Source organism: Lissotriton vulgaris, chromosome 4_1, assembly GCF_964263255.1.
Source record: "Lissotriton vulgaris chromosome 4_1, aLisVul1.2, whole genome shotgun sequence".
In the NCBI taxonomy this organism is placed as follows: domain Eukaryota; kingdom Metazoa; phylum Chordata; class Amphibia; order Caudata; family Salamandridae; genus Lissotriton; species Lissotriton vulgaris.
In genome coordinates, this window is record NC_141691.1 from 495,443,181 (window position 1) to 495,458,265 (window position 15,085).

The following is a 15,085-nucleotide window of genomic DNA, read 5'->3' on the forward strand; positions in this document are numbered from 1 at the left end:
AGGAACATATTGAAACAAATAGGTTATGTTACAGGCTGATTTTTATATGTACTTTGGAGGTGTAGATTCATGAGATCTGATACTAGGCATGGAGACAAAGGTACATTAGGGCAATGACACAGTCAAAAAGTGATACACACTGACAACAGCATGTGGAAACTGTGAGACATGACTTGAGGTGTGGGGACTCAGCCTTGACGACAGAGCTCTATGGACAAGGGAATATAGATATCAGCACAAGACATTCTATGGTGCCTGCTAAACAATACAATCATACGGCATCCCTAAGTGGCAAGTGCACATTTCAATGCCAGATATTGCACTTTATAAATATCACTCAAACTTTTTTTTCTTGTGACAATGGAAAGCTCAATTGACAAATTTTGCAAAGCACTAAATGTATGCAAATGTCTTAAGCCTTCGCTGTTATACCTTGCCCTCCCCCTGTGCTAAGACTTTTTTGGGCTATTTGGGGTAGTTTGCGCGTAGGCCCCTGTAACATAACCTTTTGACTATAGAAGGTATCCACGCCTAGTTTGCGTTCTTTTCGTCCAACATGTTGGGGATTTTAAAGGTACCCAGGGTTGGTGATTCACCTGGAGGGGACCCAGAAAATAGCCAAAATACAGCTACATTTTGTTTTCTTTTGGAATTTTTTTTAAAAAGTGCTGTAGAAGAAGTGTCTATTTTTTCCCTGCAAATGGTATCAACAAAAGTTTTCTGTTGGTGAAATCACCATCTTCCCAGATTTCAGGGACTGACAGACTATTGTCAGAAAAACAATTTTTTTTCTCACAGTTTTGGCATTTTTCTGGGACATAGCCAATTTTTGCTATTTTTTGTGCTTTCAACCTTCTTCCACTTACTAATAGAAACGGGTGTGAAAGCAATAATGGATCCTGGAAGTCTATACATTTCCGAAATGGAGACAAAATTATGACTTCAGCGAGGGGTCATTTGTGTAGATCCTTCACCTTTTTTTTAATAGAAACTAACAGTGGAAAATAGGAAAAATTGAAAATGAGTTGAAAAAACCAGCCATTTGTGCCAACGTTTTCACCTGTAACTTCTAAGTATGACAGATTTTCTAAAGCAATATACCGATACATACGCTGGACCTTTCCGGTTGTGGTGATATATAGGCCTTGTAGGTTCACTGAGAACCCAAGGAACCCAAGGCCAAAAACTGAGACGCTTCTTGCAATGTTTGTTTTATTGTGTACCAGGGATATTGCAATTCATTTTGGAAAATGTAAACAGTGAAAAATAGGTATGAAAGACAACTATGTATTTCCTAAATGGGAAAATAAGTACAGTTTTGAAACAGTAGCTATTTGCACAGCTCCAAAATTGTGGGTACCCATATTAGCATGTAAATTATAGGACAGTTTTCAACATGACTTCTTTTTTACGCATTTTCTTACATTTGGAATGCAGAAATGCATCGAATGTCAACAGTTAATAACACTTTCTCTATGATTCTGTGTTTACCTAAGTCTCCCGAAAAAAATGGTACCTCACTTGTGTGGGTAGGCCTAGTGCCCACAACAGGAAACAGCTCAAAATGTAACGTGGACACTGCACATTTTTACAGTGAAAACAGACCCCCCAGTATCTATGGAAACCTAGCAAAACTATACATTTTTGAAAACTAGTCACCCCGAGAAATCTAGGATGGTGTGACTTGAGCGGCTGTCACCAGGTTCTGTAACCCAGAATCCTTGCAAACCTCAAACTTTGTAAAGAAAAAATGAATTTTCCTCATATTTCTGTGATGGAAAGTTCAGGAATCTTGTAGATCTACAAAATTCTTACCCCCCTGCATTCCCCAAAGTCTTCTAAGAAAAATGGTACATCACTTGTGTGGGTAGGCCTAGTGCCCGCAACAGGAAACGGCCGAAAACGCAACTTGGACACTCCCTATTTTTACAGTGAAAACTGACCCCTTTTTTGCAAAGTGCCTAGCTTTAGATTTTGAACCCTAGCTCTGCCGGCACCTATGGAAACCTAGCAGAATTTTATATTTGTAGAAGCTAGACACCCAGGGGAATCCAGGATGGGGTGACTTGTGTGGCTCACACCAGGTTCTCTTACCCAGAATCCCTTTCAAACCCCAAACTTTGTAAAAAAGAAAGCTGTTTCCTCATATTTCTGTGATGGAAAGTTCTGGAATCTGAGTGAATCCACAAAATTCCAGTCTCCCCGCAATCCCCAATGTCTTTCTATAAAAATGGTACCTCACTTGTGTGGGTAGGCCTAGTGCCCGTGTCAGGAAGTAGCCCAAATCGTAACATGGACAAACCATATTGTTACAGTGAAAACGAACTGCAAAGTGCAAAGCTTTAGATTTTGAACCCCAGCTCTGCCGGCACCCAGGGAAACCTACCAAACCCATACATTTCTGAAAACTAGATTCCGAGGGGAAGTCAGAATGGGGTGTTTTGTGTGGCTATCATCAGAGTCTGTTACAGAGAATTCCCTACAAACCTCAAACTTTGTAAAAATAAACACATTTTCCTCACATTTTTGTGATGCAAAGTTCTGGAATCTGCGTGGATCCACAAAATTCTACCCATCCAGCATTCCCAAATGTCTTCCTATAAAAATGGTACATCACTTGTGTGGGTAGGCCTAGTGCCTGGAACAGGAAACAGCCCAAAACACAACAAGGACTCACCACATTTTTGCAGTGAAACTGACCGCGTTTTTGCAAACAGCCTAGCTGTAGAATTTGAACCCTAGCTCTGCCGGCACCTAGGGAAACCTAAAAATCCTATATATTTTTCAAAACTAGACAACCTGGGGAATCCAGGATGGGGTGACTTTTATATCTCTCACCAGGTTCTGTCTCCCAGAATCCCTTGCAAACTTTGAGAAAAAAACACATTTACCCCACATTTCTGTGATGGAAAGTCCTGTAATCTACGTGAGTCCACAAACTTCCACCCACCCTGTATTCCCCAAAGTCTCCCAATGAAATTGGTACCTCACTCGTGTTGGTGAGTCAAGTACCTGTGACAGGCATGGGTCCTAAACATGGAGTGAGGTACTATTTTTAAAGGGAGACCCGGGGGTACGCTGGGTGGTAGGATTTGTGTCAACCCAGTGATCCTATAACTTTCCCATACAGAAATTTGAGAAAAGTTTGTTTTTTTCTGCCAAATTTGAGATTTGCATGGGATTCTGGGTAGGAAAACATTGGGGGGGTCGACACAAGCCATATCTCATTCAACTGATTGATTGATAGGCTTTATTTCGATAGAAAAATATCATAAAAGCATGTACAATAAATATAAGACACTGTATTTGAAACAGTCAATTTCCAGATATAAAAAGGGAAAAAACAGTAGGAAAAATTGTTAAAAACAGTTAAAACAAGATTAAATTGATAATGAAAGCCTTCTTGCACGAATCAACCAACACCACTTTAAAAATTGTGACACAGTACAGACAATCACGGTTGATGTGTCAGACATTAAAATACGTAGTGCCACTTTATGTTGCCGTTTGCCTAAAAGTCTGCATAAGGGTTTGAGCCATCGCCTCCTTGGCGCACAATAATCCGGACATTCGAAAATAATGTGGGCTACCGACTCCACACGAGTGGGACAGCGCGCACAAAAGGGAGATATCTGGTTAGGGGATTTCCAACGGGCAACTAATTCACCTACTGGTAAAGTTCCCACTCTGAACTTAAAGTACAGGGTACGATCAAAAGGGATGGAAATCCAGTCTAGGTAGGGTTCATAGGCCACCACGTCTTTGATCCCCAAAAAGGCTACAGTGAAATTGCAATGACTTGGATCTGAGAGTAGTTTAGAAGAGACCCAATCCCAATATAATTTCTTGATCACAGCTTTAGAAGGGGCAGATCTCGCTGCCCACGCCTCGCCTAGCCCTATCTCTACTAGCAGCTATTTTACGTCCCTCAACCATTTAATCCTGGACAAGCCTACCATTGCCATTATCTCTGATAGCGCTTCTGCATAGGAGGCTAATTCCGGCACCCGCCACAACCGAGCCCAGAGAAGCAAGGGGCGAAGTTGCGCATGATCCTTGATCGATTTATAGCCTAAGTCAAGGGACACTGGGACGGTTGGAGTACTCGACGGGAGAGCCATTAGATCTTTCAAAAATTTGCTCTCCGATTTTACTAGTACATCCAAATTACAAGTACCCCACAACTCGGCCCCATAAAGGGCAGCGCTAACCCCTCTAGCTTTGTAAATCTCCATCACTGGGGCCATAGGTTTACTTGTGGAGGAGCGTTGTTCCTTGAGTAATGTTCTGCCCACTCTTTTGTGACCAAGGAGCATTTTGTTAATATGTGGAATTAAACTTAGGGAATCATTAAGGCGGATACCCAGGTAATCAAACTCGGGTACCCTCTCCAATGGAGCAGAATTTAAAGTTGGCGGGCGGCCCGGGTTTTTGGGGGGATTCATAATCAGATACTTGGTTTTGTCAGTGTTGATTACCAACCCCCACAGTGAACAAAACTCCTGGAATTTATTCAGGAGGCTCTGAAGACCCATTGGGGACTTTGAAATAAGAAGAGTGTCATCTGCAAAAAGCATTGTAGGAATATTTTTTCCCGCCAGGGAAGGAGCATCGGAGGGATGTCTTAACAAATGCTCAACCACTCCGTTCACATAGAGAGGGAACAGAGTGGGAGCTAGCACACATCCCTGACGGACACCCCTTCCTACAGGAATCCTGTTGGTTTTTTCACCGTTCTTGCCCCATCTCACCTGTGCAAAATTACCTTCGTGTAATCTCACAAGGAGGGATAGAATATACGAAGGGAGCCCCAGTTCTGATAAGACCTTCCACAACTCCTCTCTAGGTACCAGGTCAAAGGCAGTCTTAAGGTCTATAAAGGCCAAATATAGACTGCCTTTGCCCAGCACCACCACCTTCCAATACAAGAGAGCCAGTCTAAAGGCCTGTTCAATAGTCCCAGTTCCAGAACAAAAACCGGCTTGGAGGTCCAACAGAATATTGTTGTCGTCCACCCACTGGAGCACCCTTCTCAAAATCACCTTCCCTGCCAATTTTTGGGAGGAATCAATGAGACTTATTGGCCTATAATTAGCAGGGTTGTCCTGACTCCCGTTTTTGAATATCGGGACAACCTCTGCCCCCTTCCAGGAATCTGATACAGGCGCACCTCCGTTTATTGCATTGAGTAAAGAAGAAACCAACTTCCCCCACTCCTTAGGGCTAGCCCGTAACAAATCGCCCGGTATGCCATCCGGCCCTGCTGCTTTAAGAGGAACCAATGATTTAATTACATCTTCCACCTCTCTGGTGGTAAAAGAAACATCCTGACTACCCCCTGCACAGTTGGCTATAGAGAAAATGGTATTAGGAGCCACCCCCTTAGGGGTAGGGGTATAGAGAGTTGAGAAATGGTCGAACCAGTTCTGGGCAGGGATGTTGCACGTCAACAGCGTGCTATCTGGCCTATCCCTAGATCTTATAAGGTTCCAGAAGCTTCTAGCATCCCTGCCCTTGCTTGCATCCATAAGATCAGCCCAAAACCTATCCTCCCATTCTCTCTTGGCTGCCGCGATAGTCCGGGAATACTCTTTCCTAGCCAGTCTAATTGCAGCCTGGCATTTGCTTTTAACAGCAGTAATCAGGGCATTTTTCTTCCCCCTACATTTTTGAGTATACCAACCAGGCGGGTTCGGCAACTTTTTGCTATTGCCAGTTCGTGAGGCGTTGTAAAAAAATGCATTACCCAACTTGTTTTTTCCTAAAAAATAGATTGCCAATGCTATTTTGAACTGTCATCAGTTAATCTCTTTAACAACGTTACCCTCGGGGCATTTTTATCTATGGCGAGCCCCGTACATCTCCTTTTCACTGATAGTACTTCAGGGTTGTATAAGCACCACACAACCAAGCTGTCTAATAACACTGAAACCTAGACTCAGACTCAGTGATACAAACACTATTACAAAGACCCTGCACTGGTGTAACGAAACTTGAGGGCCACCCTGCAAGGTATGTGGCGAGGCCTCCTCCGGTCTCATTAAGGAGCTCTCTGGGCAGAGTACTGTGCTGAGGGGGCCCCTGGAACTAGGACACCCCCCACATCATGTGGGCTGAAGGGGAGCCTGTGTTACGCCACTGGGATCCTGGAATATGGAAACTGGCATTGGATGGGGACAATGGCACTGACACAGAGATACTGATGCTTAGGCAACACCAGTGACTCAGGGCTTCAGTCACTAACATGATGGTAGAGGGATAATAGCATGAAGATACTGAGTTAGGGGGACTTAGGGAGCTAGACACTGGCACAAGAGCAATTACCGCACCCACAGAATGACACAGACACGAAGAGAGAGACATTGACATACAAGAAACTTGAACCGTGGCAAGGTTATCATGGGAAACCGATATGGGAAGATGTACACAGGGACACAGATAGAGGGACATTGACCATCACAAAAGACGTCTTCACAGGGCCACTATCTAAAAAAATATAGGGGAACAGAGCCACTAACATAATGCGCTGTCTTTGACTGTCAGACCTTGTCATGTGAAAACAGGAATTGCAACACTGGAATAGAGACGTTTAGACCCTAACCCTGACAATTTTACCCTGGACACTGACACAGGGACATTGACACAGGGACATTGACACAGAACATTGACAATGAAATACACACAAAATGGAACACTAACGTTGGGTCAATGACAAAAGAACATGACACAGGAACAGTGACTTTGAAAATGTGGTACTGACACTAGGGCATTTAGTAGGTGAAAGAGATGGTGACAGTGTCTCGAGGGTATGTATCTTCGGACACTGACTAATGACACTGACAAGACGACCCTCAAATTGGCATTCAGACTTTAATAATATGAAGTTGACAAGGGACCCTGACATTTAAACACTGTCAGGGACACAGACACATGGCCCCAGCCATTAAAACAGGAACATATTGAAACAAATAGGTGATGTTACAGGCTGATTTGCATATGTACTTTGGAGGTGCAGATTCCTGAGATCTGATACTAGGCATGGAGACAAAGGTATATTAGGGCAATGACACAGTCAAAAAGTGATACACACTCACAACAGCATGTGGAAACTGTGAGACATGATTTGAGGTGTGGGGACTCAGCCTTGACGACAGAGCTCTATGGACAGGGGAATATAGATATCAGCACAAGACAGTCTGTGGTGCCTGCTAAACAATACAATCATACGGCATCCCTAAGTGGCAAGTGCACATTTCAATGCCAGATATTGCACTTTATAAATATCACTCAAACTTTTTTTTCTTGTGACAATGGAAAGCTCAATTGACAAATTTTGCAAAGCACTAAATATATGAAAATGTCTTAACCCTTCGCTGTTATACCTTGCCCTCCCCCTGTGCTAAGCCTTTTTTGGGCTATTTGGGGTAGTTTGCGCTTAGGCCCCGGTAACATAACCTTTTGACCACAGAAGGTATCCACGCCTAGTTTGCGTTCTTTTCGTCCAACATGTTGGGGATTTTAAAGTTACCCAGGGTTGGTTGATTTACCTGGAGGGGACCCAGAAAATAGCCAAAATACAGCTACATTTTGTTTTCTTTTGGAAACATTTGAAAAAAGTGCTGTAGAAGAAGTGTCTATTTTTTCCCTGCAAATGGTATCAACAAAAGGTTTCTGTTGGTGAAATCACCATCTTCCCAGCTTTCAGGAACTGACAGACTAATGTCAGAAAACCAATTTTTTCTCTCACAGTTTTGGCATTTTTCTGGGATATAGCCAATTTTTGCTATTTTTTGTGCTTTCAACCTTCTTCCACTTAATGATAGAAATGGGTATGAAAGCAATAATGGATCCTGGAACTCTATACATTTCCGAAATGTAGACAAAATTATGAATTCAGCGAGGGGTCATTTGTGTAGATCCTTCACCTTTTTTTTTATAGAAACTAACAGTGGAAAATAGGAAAAATTGAAAAGGAGTTGAAAAAAACAGCCATTTGTCCCAACGTTTTCACCTGTAACTTCTAAGTATGACAGATTTTCTAAAGCAATATACCGATACATACGCTGGACCTTTTCTGTTGTGGTGATATATAGGCCTTGTAGGTTCACTGAGAACCCAAGGAATCCACGGCCAAAAACTGAAACGCTTATTGCAATTTTTTTTATTGTGTACCAGGGATATAGCAATTCATTTTGGAAAATGTAAACAGTGAAAAATAGGTATGAAAGACAACTATGTATTTACGAAATGGGAAGAAATACACAGTTTAGAAACAGTAGCTATTTGCACATCTCCAAAATTGTGGGTACCCATACTAGCATGTAAATTATAGGACAGTTTTCAATTTTGAACCCTAGCTCTGCCGGCACCTATGGAAACCTAGCAGAACTTTATATTTTTTAAAGCTAGACACCCAGGGAAATCCAGGATGGGGTGACTTGTGTGGCTCTCACCAGGTTCTGTTACCCAGAATCCCTTTCAAACCTCAAACTTTGTAAAAAAGAAAGCTGTTTCCTCATATTTCTGTGATGGAAAGTTCTGGAATCTGAGTGAATCCACAAAATTCCAGTCTCCCCGCAATCCCCAATGTCTCCCGATAAAAATGGAACCTCACTTGTGTGGGTAGGCCTAGTGCCCGTGTCAGGAAATACCCCAAATCGTAACGTGGACAAACCATATTTTTACAGTGAAAACGAACTGCAAAGTGCGTAGCTTTAGATTTTGAACCCCAGCTCTGCTGGCACCCAGGGAAACCTACCAAACCCATACATTTCTGAAAACTAGATTCCGAGAGGAAGTCAGAATGGGATGACTTGTGTGGCTCTCATCAGAGTCTGTTACCGAGAATCCCCTACAAACCTCAAACTTTGTAAAAATGAACACATTTTCCTCACATTTTTGTGATGCAAAGTTCTGGAATCTGTGTGGATCCACAAAATTCCACCCATCCCGCATTCCCCAATGGCTTCCTATAAAAATGGTACCTCACTTGTGAGGGTAGGCCTAGTGCCTGGAACAGGAAACAGCCCAAAACACAACAAGGACTCACCACATTTTTGCAGTGAAAACTGACCCCTTTTTTGCAAACAGCCTAGCTGTAGAATTTGAACCACAAACTTCCACCCACCCTGTATTCTCCAAAGTCTCCCAATAAAATTGGTACCTCACTCGTGTTGGTGAGTCAAGTACCTGTGAAAGGCATGCATCCTAAACGTGGAGTGAGGTACTATTTTTAAAGGGAGACCCGGGGGTACGCTGGGGTGTAGGATTTGTGTCAACCCAGTGATCCTATAACTTTCCCATACAGAAATTTGAGAAAAGTTAGTTTTTTCAGCCAAATTTTAGATTTGCAGGGGATTCTGGGTAGGAAAACATTGGGGGGTCGACACAAGCCATACCTCCTTTAACTGCCCCGGGTGTCTAGTTTTCAGAAAAGTGTGGGTTTGGTAGGTTTCCCAAGATGACCGCCGAGCCCAAGGTCAACAACTCAGGTGACCCCCCGTTTTAAATCCAGGTAGTTTTGAAATAGGAAATTTTGATGTGTCCACAATAAGTTTGGGGCCCTTACCTGTTGCAGGTAATTGGGCCAACCACACGAGTAAGGTACCATTTTTATTGGGGAAACGCTGGGTGGTAGAAAATTTGTGTCAGTCAGGTGATCCCATAACTTTCCCACACAGAAAGTTGAGGAAAAAAGTGATATTTCCCAGCTAAATTTGAGGTTTGCAGGGGAAACATTGGGGGATCTAAGCAAGCCATACCTCCCAGGACTCCCCCGGGTGTCTAGGTTTCAGAAATGTGTGGGTTTGGTAGGTTTCCCTGGTATTGTGTATGAGTGTACAAAAATATCTAAAGTTGGTAAATTTTCCCTAGGGATAAAATACATATTCGCACAGAAAGACAGATAAGACAAATATGACTGCCTAGCCATCTGTTCCTCAAGTACACACAAGTACTGGTTGGATTTAGCACAAGGGTGAGTTAAAGGTTCAAAATGTATATTTTATTAACAAGTATTTTCACAAAAAGGAAATGCACAGTTAATAATGAAAAGGTTAAAAACCTGAACCAATGACTCACAGCTTGTGAGCTGTAAATTCATAGCATGGCCTCTTTGAAGGCCATTCGCACACTCTTTATACTTGACATACACATTCACACCACCAGCTGCGGCCCCAGCACATTCAAACACTCACATTACCAGACAATGTACACCCCAGCAGAGATAGACAGAAAAAACAAATATTACTTTAAAAGAACTATTCTTTAAGTACAAACACATACTGGTTGGGTTTTGGCACGAGGGTGAGTAAAGGTTCAGAGCAGAACATTTTATTAACAAGAGATTTCACAAACAGGAAATGCGCTGTTAATAATTAAAATGTTAACAACCTGAACCAATGACTCATAGCTCGTGAGTTGTAAAGCCATGGCAAGGCATCAACCACTTTACAGGCCATTCACACACCTTTCACACATGACACACAAGAGCATTCACACCGCCAACTCCGGGCCCAGCACATTACAACATTCATATCAATAGACAGCGCAATTCAAGGGCCCATTACTTTCATGCACTCACTTAACTGAAACAGCAATCACACCAGCTGGTGGTTTACATAGTGTGTGCAGTGGTGTTTGGCTAGCAGAGTGTGTAATGACCAGCAGCAAGTCACTACTCATGCACTGTCAGCCAAACACCAGTCCACCCACACCGCATGCCTAGCACCAGCCCACCCATACCGCCAGCCAAGCACCAGACCATGCACACCTCCAGCCAAGCGCCAGTCCACACACACCGCCAGCCAAGCGCCAAATCCGCACACACTGCCAGTCAAGCACTAGTCCACGCAGACCTTCATCAAATTGTTTTTTAACAAGAAAGAAAACACAAACCCATTGGAACTAAATACAAAACTATAACTACAAACAAAACAGCTGTAACTTAAGACATAGGTCTAATGCAACCCGTGAAACTGAACAACTATAAAATCATACAGACCAGGCAGTACACTATTAGACTCAAGGTTGCTCCCAAAAACTCTTTTGAGTGTGATACAGTCTGAAAAATGTGGGCACACACAGCCCAGAATTAGAAGGACAATCAGCACAGTGCATACAACTCTCCTTCCACATACTTTTTCGCAAACAAACTCTACATCTTTACAGGGATTGTTTTTTCTTGGGTGACCAAGGAATTAATTCAGGAAAGTGGCGATCTTTCAATCTAGACAAGTACAAATGGGACACATTCATGCCCCAGCCAAATGCACAGCAATTACGCCGCCCTTGTGGCATTGAAAACTTTAACCATTGTCATCTAATCTTCACATTTAACCATTATTTATTTCTCCATTTTACTAAATTCTTCATGCACAGTATTTTTGAAATCCACGTCTGGAGTATTTTTGGGCTGTTTTCCAAGTTTCTTACATTCATTCAGTGTCCATCCGGACCTCTTCAATAAATACGATTAATGCCAGGCTCATCTCAGGCAGTGTTTATTTCATAAAAACCCAATGCATTTTGGGCGGCACACCGCCCTTCTTCGGGGTCACTAAAACATGATAAAACATTTTCCAATTAATCATCCATTCACGGAAATTCATATAACATCAAATGAAATCAACACACTAGTTTCTGCAGAAATACAGCCTTATACTCATCTGTAGTTTCTACGCTTGTGGCTCGTGGTAATCTTACCCACACTCTTGGAGCGTTATCTATTTAATTCATAAATCACCCCTGCCAATATTATTCCAAATTGAGCACTAAGCTGTCTGCATACATATCTGTCCATTCCCCGCAACCCTCTGCACCCTTTCACTTCTCCAACCCACATGTTTATCTAAACGTTTAAACTACCCTGTCTGCGTCTGACCCTTCAAACCTTCTGACTTGTTTCTCAAAGAGATGTTTACAAAGTTAAACGCCAGCCTAATAACGCATCTTCCCTCCCTGTCCCACTCTTAACTTTCAAACTACTCTCATCCTTTGTTTTCTGTGCTCACGATTTCAACCTTAAATCAAAATCTCACACGTTTTGGGCTGCTTATTAAGTCAAAAAGTCCTCCGAGTTCACATACCTGCCATCTGGGTTAAAAAACCTCTCCCTTTCACCAACGGTTGCGGCTCTGCTAGTAAACTACATCACCTGTTTACTTATCTACCTGCCGAACCACCCTCCTTGCTCCCTATCGGCCACTTCTATTTCAAGTCACGATAGGCCCCAAGGTATCTTTTCCCACCACCACTGTTTCTAACACCTCAAATAGACTGTATTCCCCACAATGCAGTGTCCCGGTTGTCCTGCATCATGTTTGTCCATGTTCACTTCATTAATTCCTAATTGTCCTTCAAACAGTACACTTAAAGATCCGCTGGAATCATTGATACTGTGTCTTTCAAATGCTTGCGATGAGCCCTGATGTTTTACCAGTCAAGTGGGTTCATTCCTTCTTCTTATCCTTAGATCCTCCATTCATTAGATACGTGGGTGCAAAACCTTTGGTGGGCTAAGTTATGACATTTTCTTTCATGGGTAAGGGATGCACACCTAATTTTTAACAGTTTTTTTCGTTTCTTTTTCTTCCATCTTCCTAGTCCTTAGGTTTGGGATAGCGTGCAGATTGGTATGTGGCATGCCCAAATCCAGGTACGACCTAGGCAAGTACAAATGGGACACATTCATGCCCCAGCCAAATGCACAGCAATTACGCCGCCCTTGCGGCATTGAAAACTTTAACCATTGTCATCTAAACTTCATATTTAACCATTATTTATTTCTCCATTTTACTAAATTCTTCATGCTCTGTATTTTTGAAATCCACGTCTGGAGTATTTTTGGGCTGTTTTCCAAGTTTCTTATATTCATTCAGTGTCCATCCGGACCTCTTCAATAAATACGATTAATGCCAGGCTCATCTCAGGCAGTGTTTATTTCATAAAAACCCAATGCATTTCGGGCGGCACAGCGCCCTTCTTCGGGGGTCACTAAAACATGATAAAACATTTTCCAATTAATCATCCATTCACGGAAATGCATATAACATCAAATGAAATCAACACACTAGTTTCTGCAGAAATACAGCCTTACACTCATCTGTAGTTTCTATGCTTGTGGCTCGTGGTAATCTTACCTAAAATCTTGGAGCGTTATCTATTTAATTCATAAATCACTCCTCCCAATATTATTCCAACTTGAGCACTGGGCTGTCTGCATACATATCTGTCCATTCCCCGCAATCCTCTGCACACTTTCACTTCTCCAACCCACATGTTTATCTTAACGTTTAAACTACCCTGTTTGCGTCTAACCCTTCAAACTTTCTGACTTGTTTCTCACAGAGATGTTTACAAAGTTAAACGCCAGCCTAGTAACGCATCTTCCCCCTCTGTCCCGCTCGTAACTTTAAAACTACTCTCATCCTTTGTTTTCTGTGCTCACAATTTCAACCTTAAATCAAAATCTCACACGTTTTGGGCTGCTTATTAAGTCAAAAAGTCCTCCGACTTCACGTACCTGCCGTGTGGGTTAAAAAACCTCTCCCTTTCACCAACGGTTGCAGCTCTGCTAGTAAACTACATCACCTGTTTACTTATCTACCTGCCGAACCACCCTCCTTGCTCCCTATTGGCCACTTCTATTTCAAGTCACGATAGGCCCCAAGGTATCTTTTCCCACCACCACTGTTTCTAACACCTCAAATAGACTGTATTCCCCACAATGCAGTGTCCCGGTTGTCCTGCATCATGTTTGTCCATGTTCACTTCATTAATTCCTAATTGTCCTTCAAACAGTACACTTAAAGATCCGCTGGAATCATTGATACTGTGTCTTTCAAATGCTTGCGATGAGCCCTGATGTTTTACCAGTCAAGTGGGTTCATTCCTTCTTCTTATCCTTAGATCCTCCATTCATTAGATACGTGGGTGCAAAACCTTTGGTGGGCTAAGTTATGACATTTTCTTTCATGGGTAAGGGATGCACACCTAATTTTTAACAGTTTTTTTCGTTTCTTTTTCTTCCATCTTCCTAGTCCTTAGGTTTGGGATAGCGTGCAGATTGGTATGTGGCATGCCCAAATCCAGGTACGACCTAGGCAAGTACAAATGGGACACATTCATGCCCCAGCCAAATGCACAGCAATTACGCCGCCCTTGCGGCATTGAAAACTTTAACCATTGTCATCTAAACTTCATATTTAACAATTATTTATTTCTCCATTTTACTAAATTCTTCATGCTCTGTATTTTTGAAATCCACGTCTGGAGTATTTTTGGGCTGTTTTCCAAGTTTCTTATATTCATTCAGTGTCCATCCGGACCTCTTCAATAAATACGATTAATGCCAGGCTCATCTCAGGCAGTGTTTATTTCATAAAAACCCAATGCATTTTGGACAGCACAGCGCCCTTCTTCGGGGGTCACTAAAACATGATAAAACATTTTCCAATTAATCATCCATTCACGGAAATGCATATAACATCAAATGAAATCAACACACTAGTTTCTGCAGAAATACAGCCTTACACTCATCTGTAGTTTCTATGCTTGTGGCTCGTGGTAATCTTACCTAAAATCTTGGAGCGTTATCTATTTAATTCATAAATCACTCCTCCCAATATTATTCCAACTTGAGCACTGGGCTGTCTGCATACATATCTGTCCATTCCCCGCAATCCTCTGCACCCTTTCACTTCCCCAACCCACATGTTTATCTTAACGTTTAAACTACCCTGTTTGCGTCTGACCCTTCAAACTTTCTGACTTGTTTCTCACAGAGATGTTTACAAAGTTAAACGCCAGCCTAATAACGCATCTTCCCTCCCTGTCCCGCTCTTAACTTTCAAACTACTCTCATCCTTTGTTTTCTGTGCTCACAATTTCAACCTTAAATCAAAATCTCACACGTTTTGGGCTGCTTATTAAGTCAAAAAGTCCTCAGACTTCACATACCTGCCGTGTGGGTTAAAAAACCTCTCCCTTTCACCAACGGTTGCAGCTCTGCTAGGAAAAGATACCTTGGGGCCTATCGTGACTTGAAATAGAAGTGGCCAAAAGGGAGCAAGGAGGGTGGGTCCAC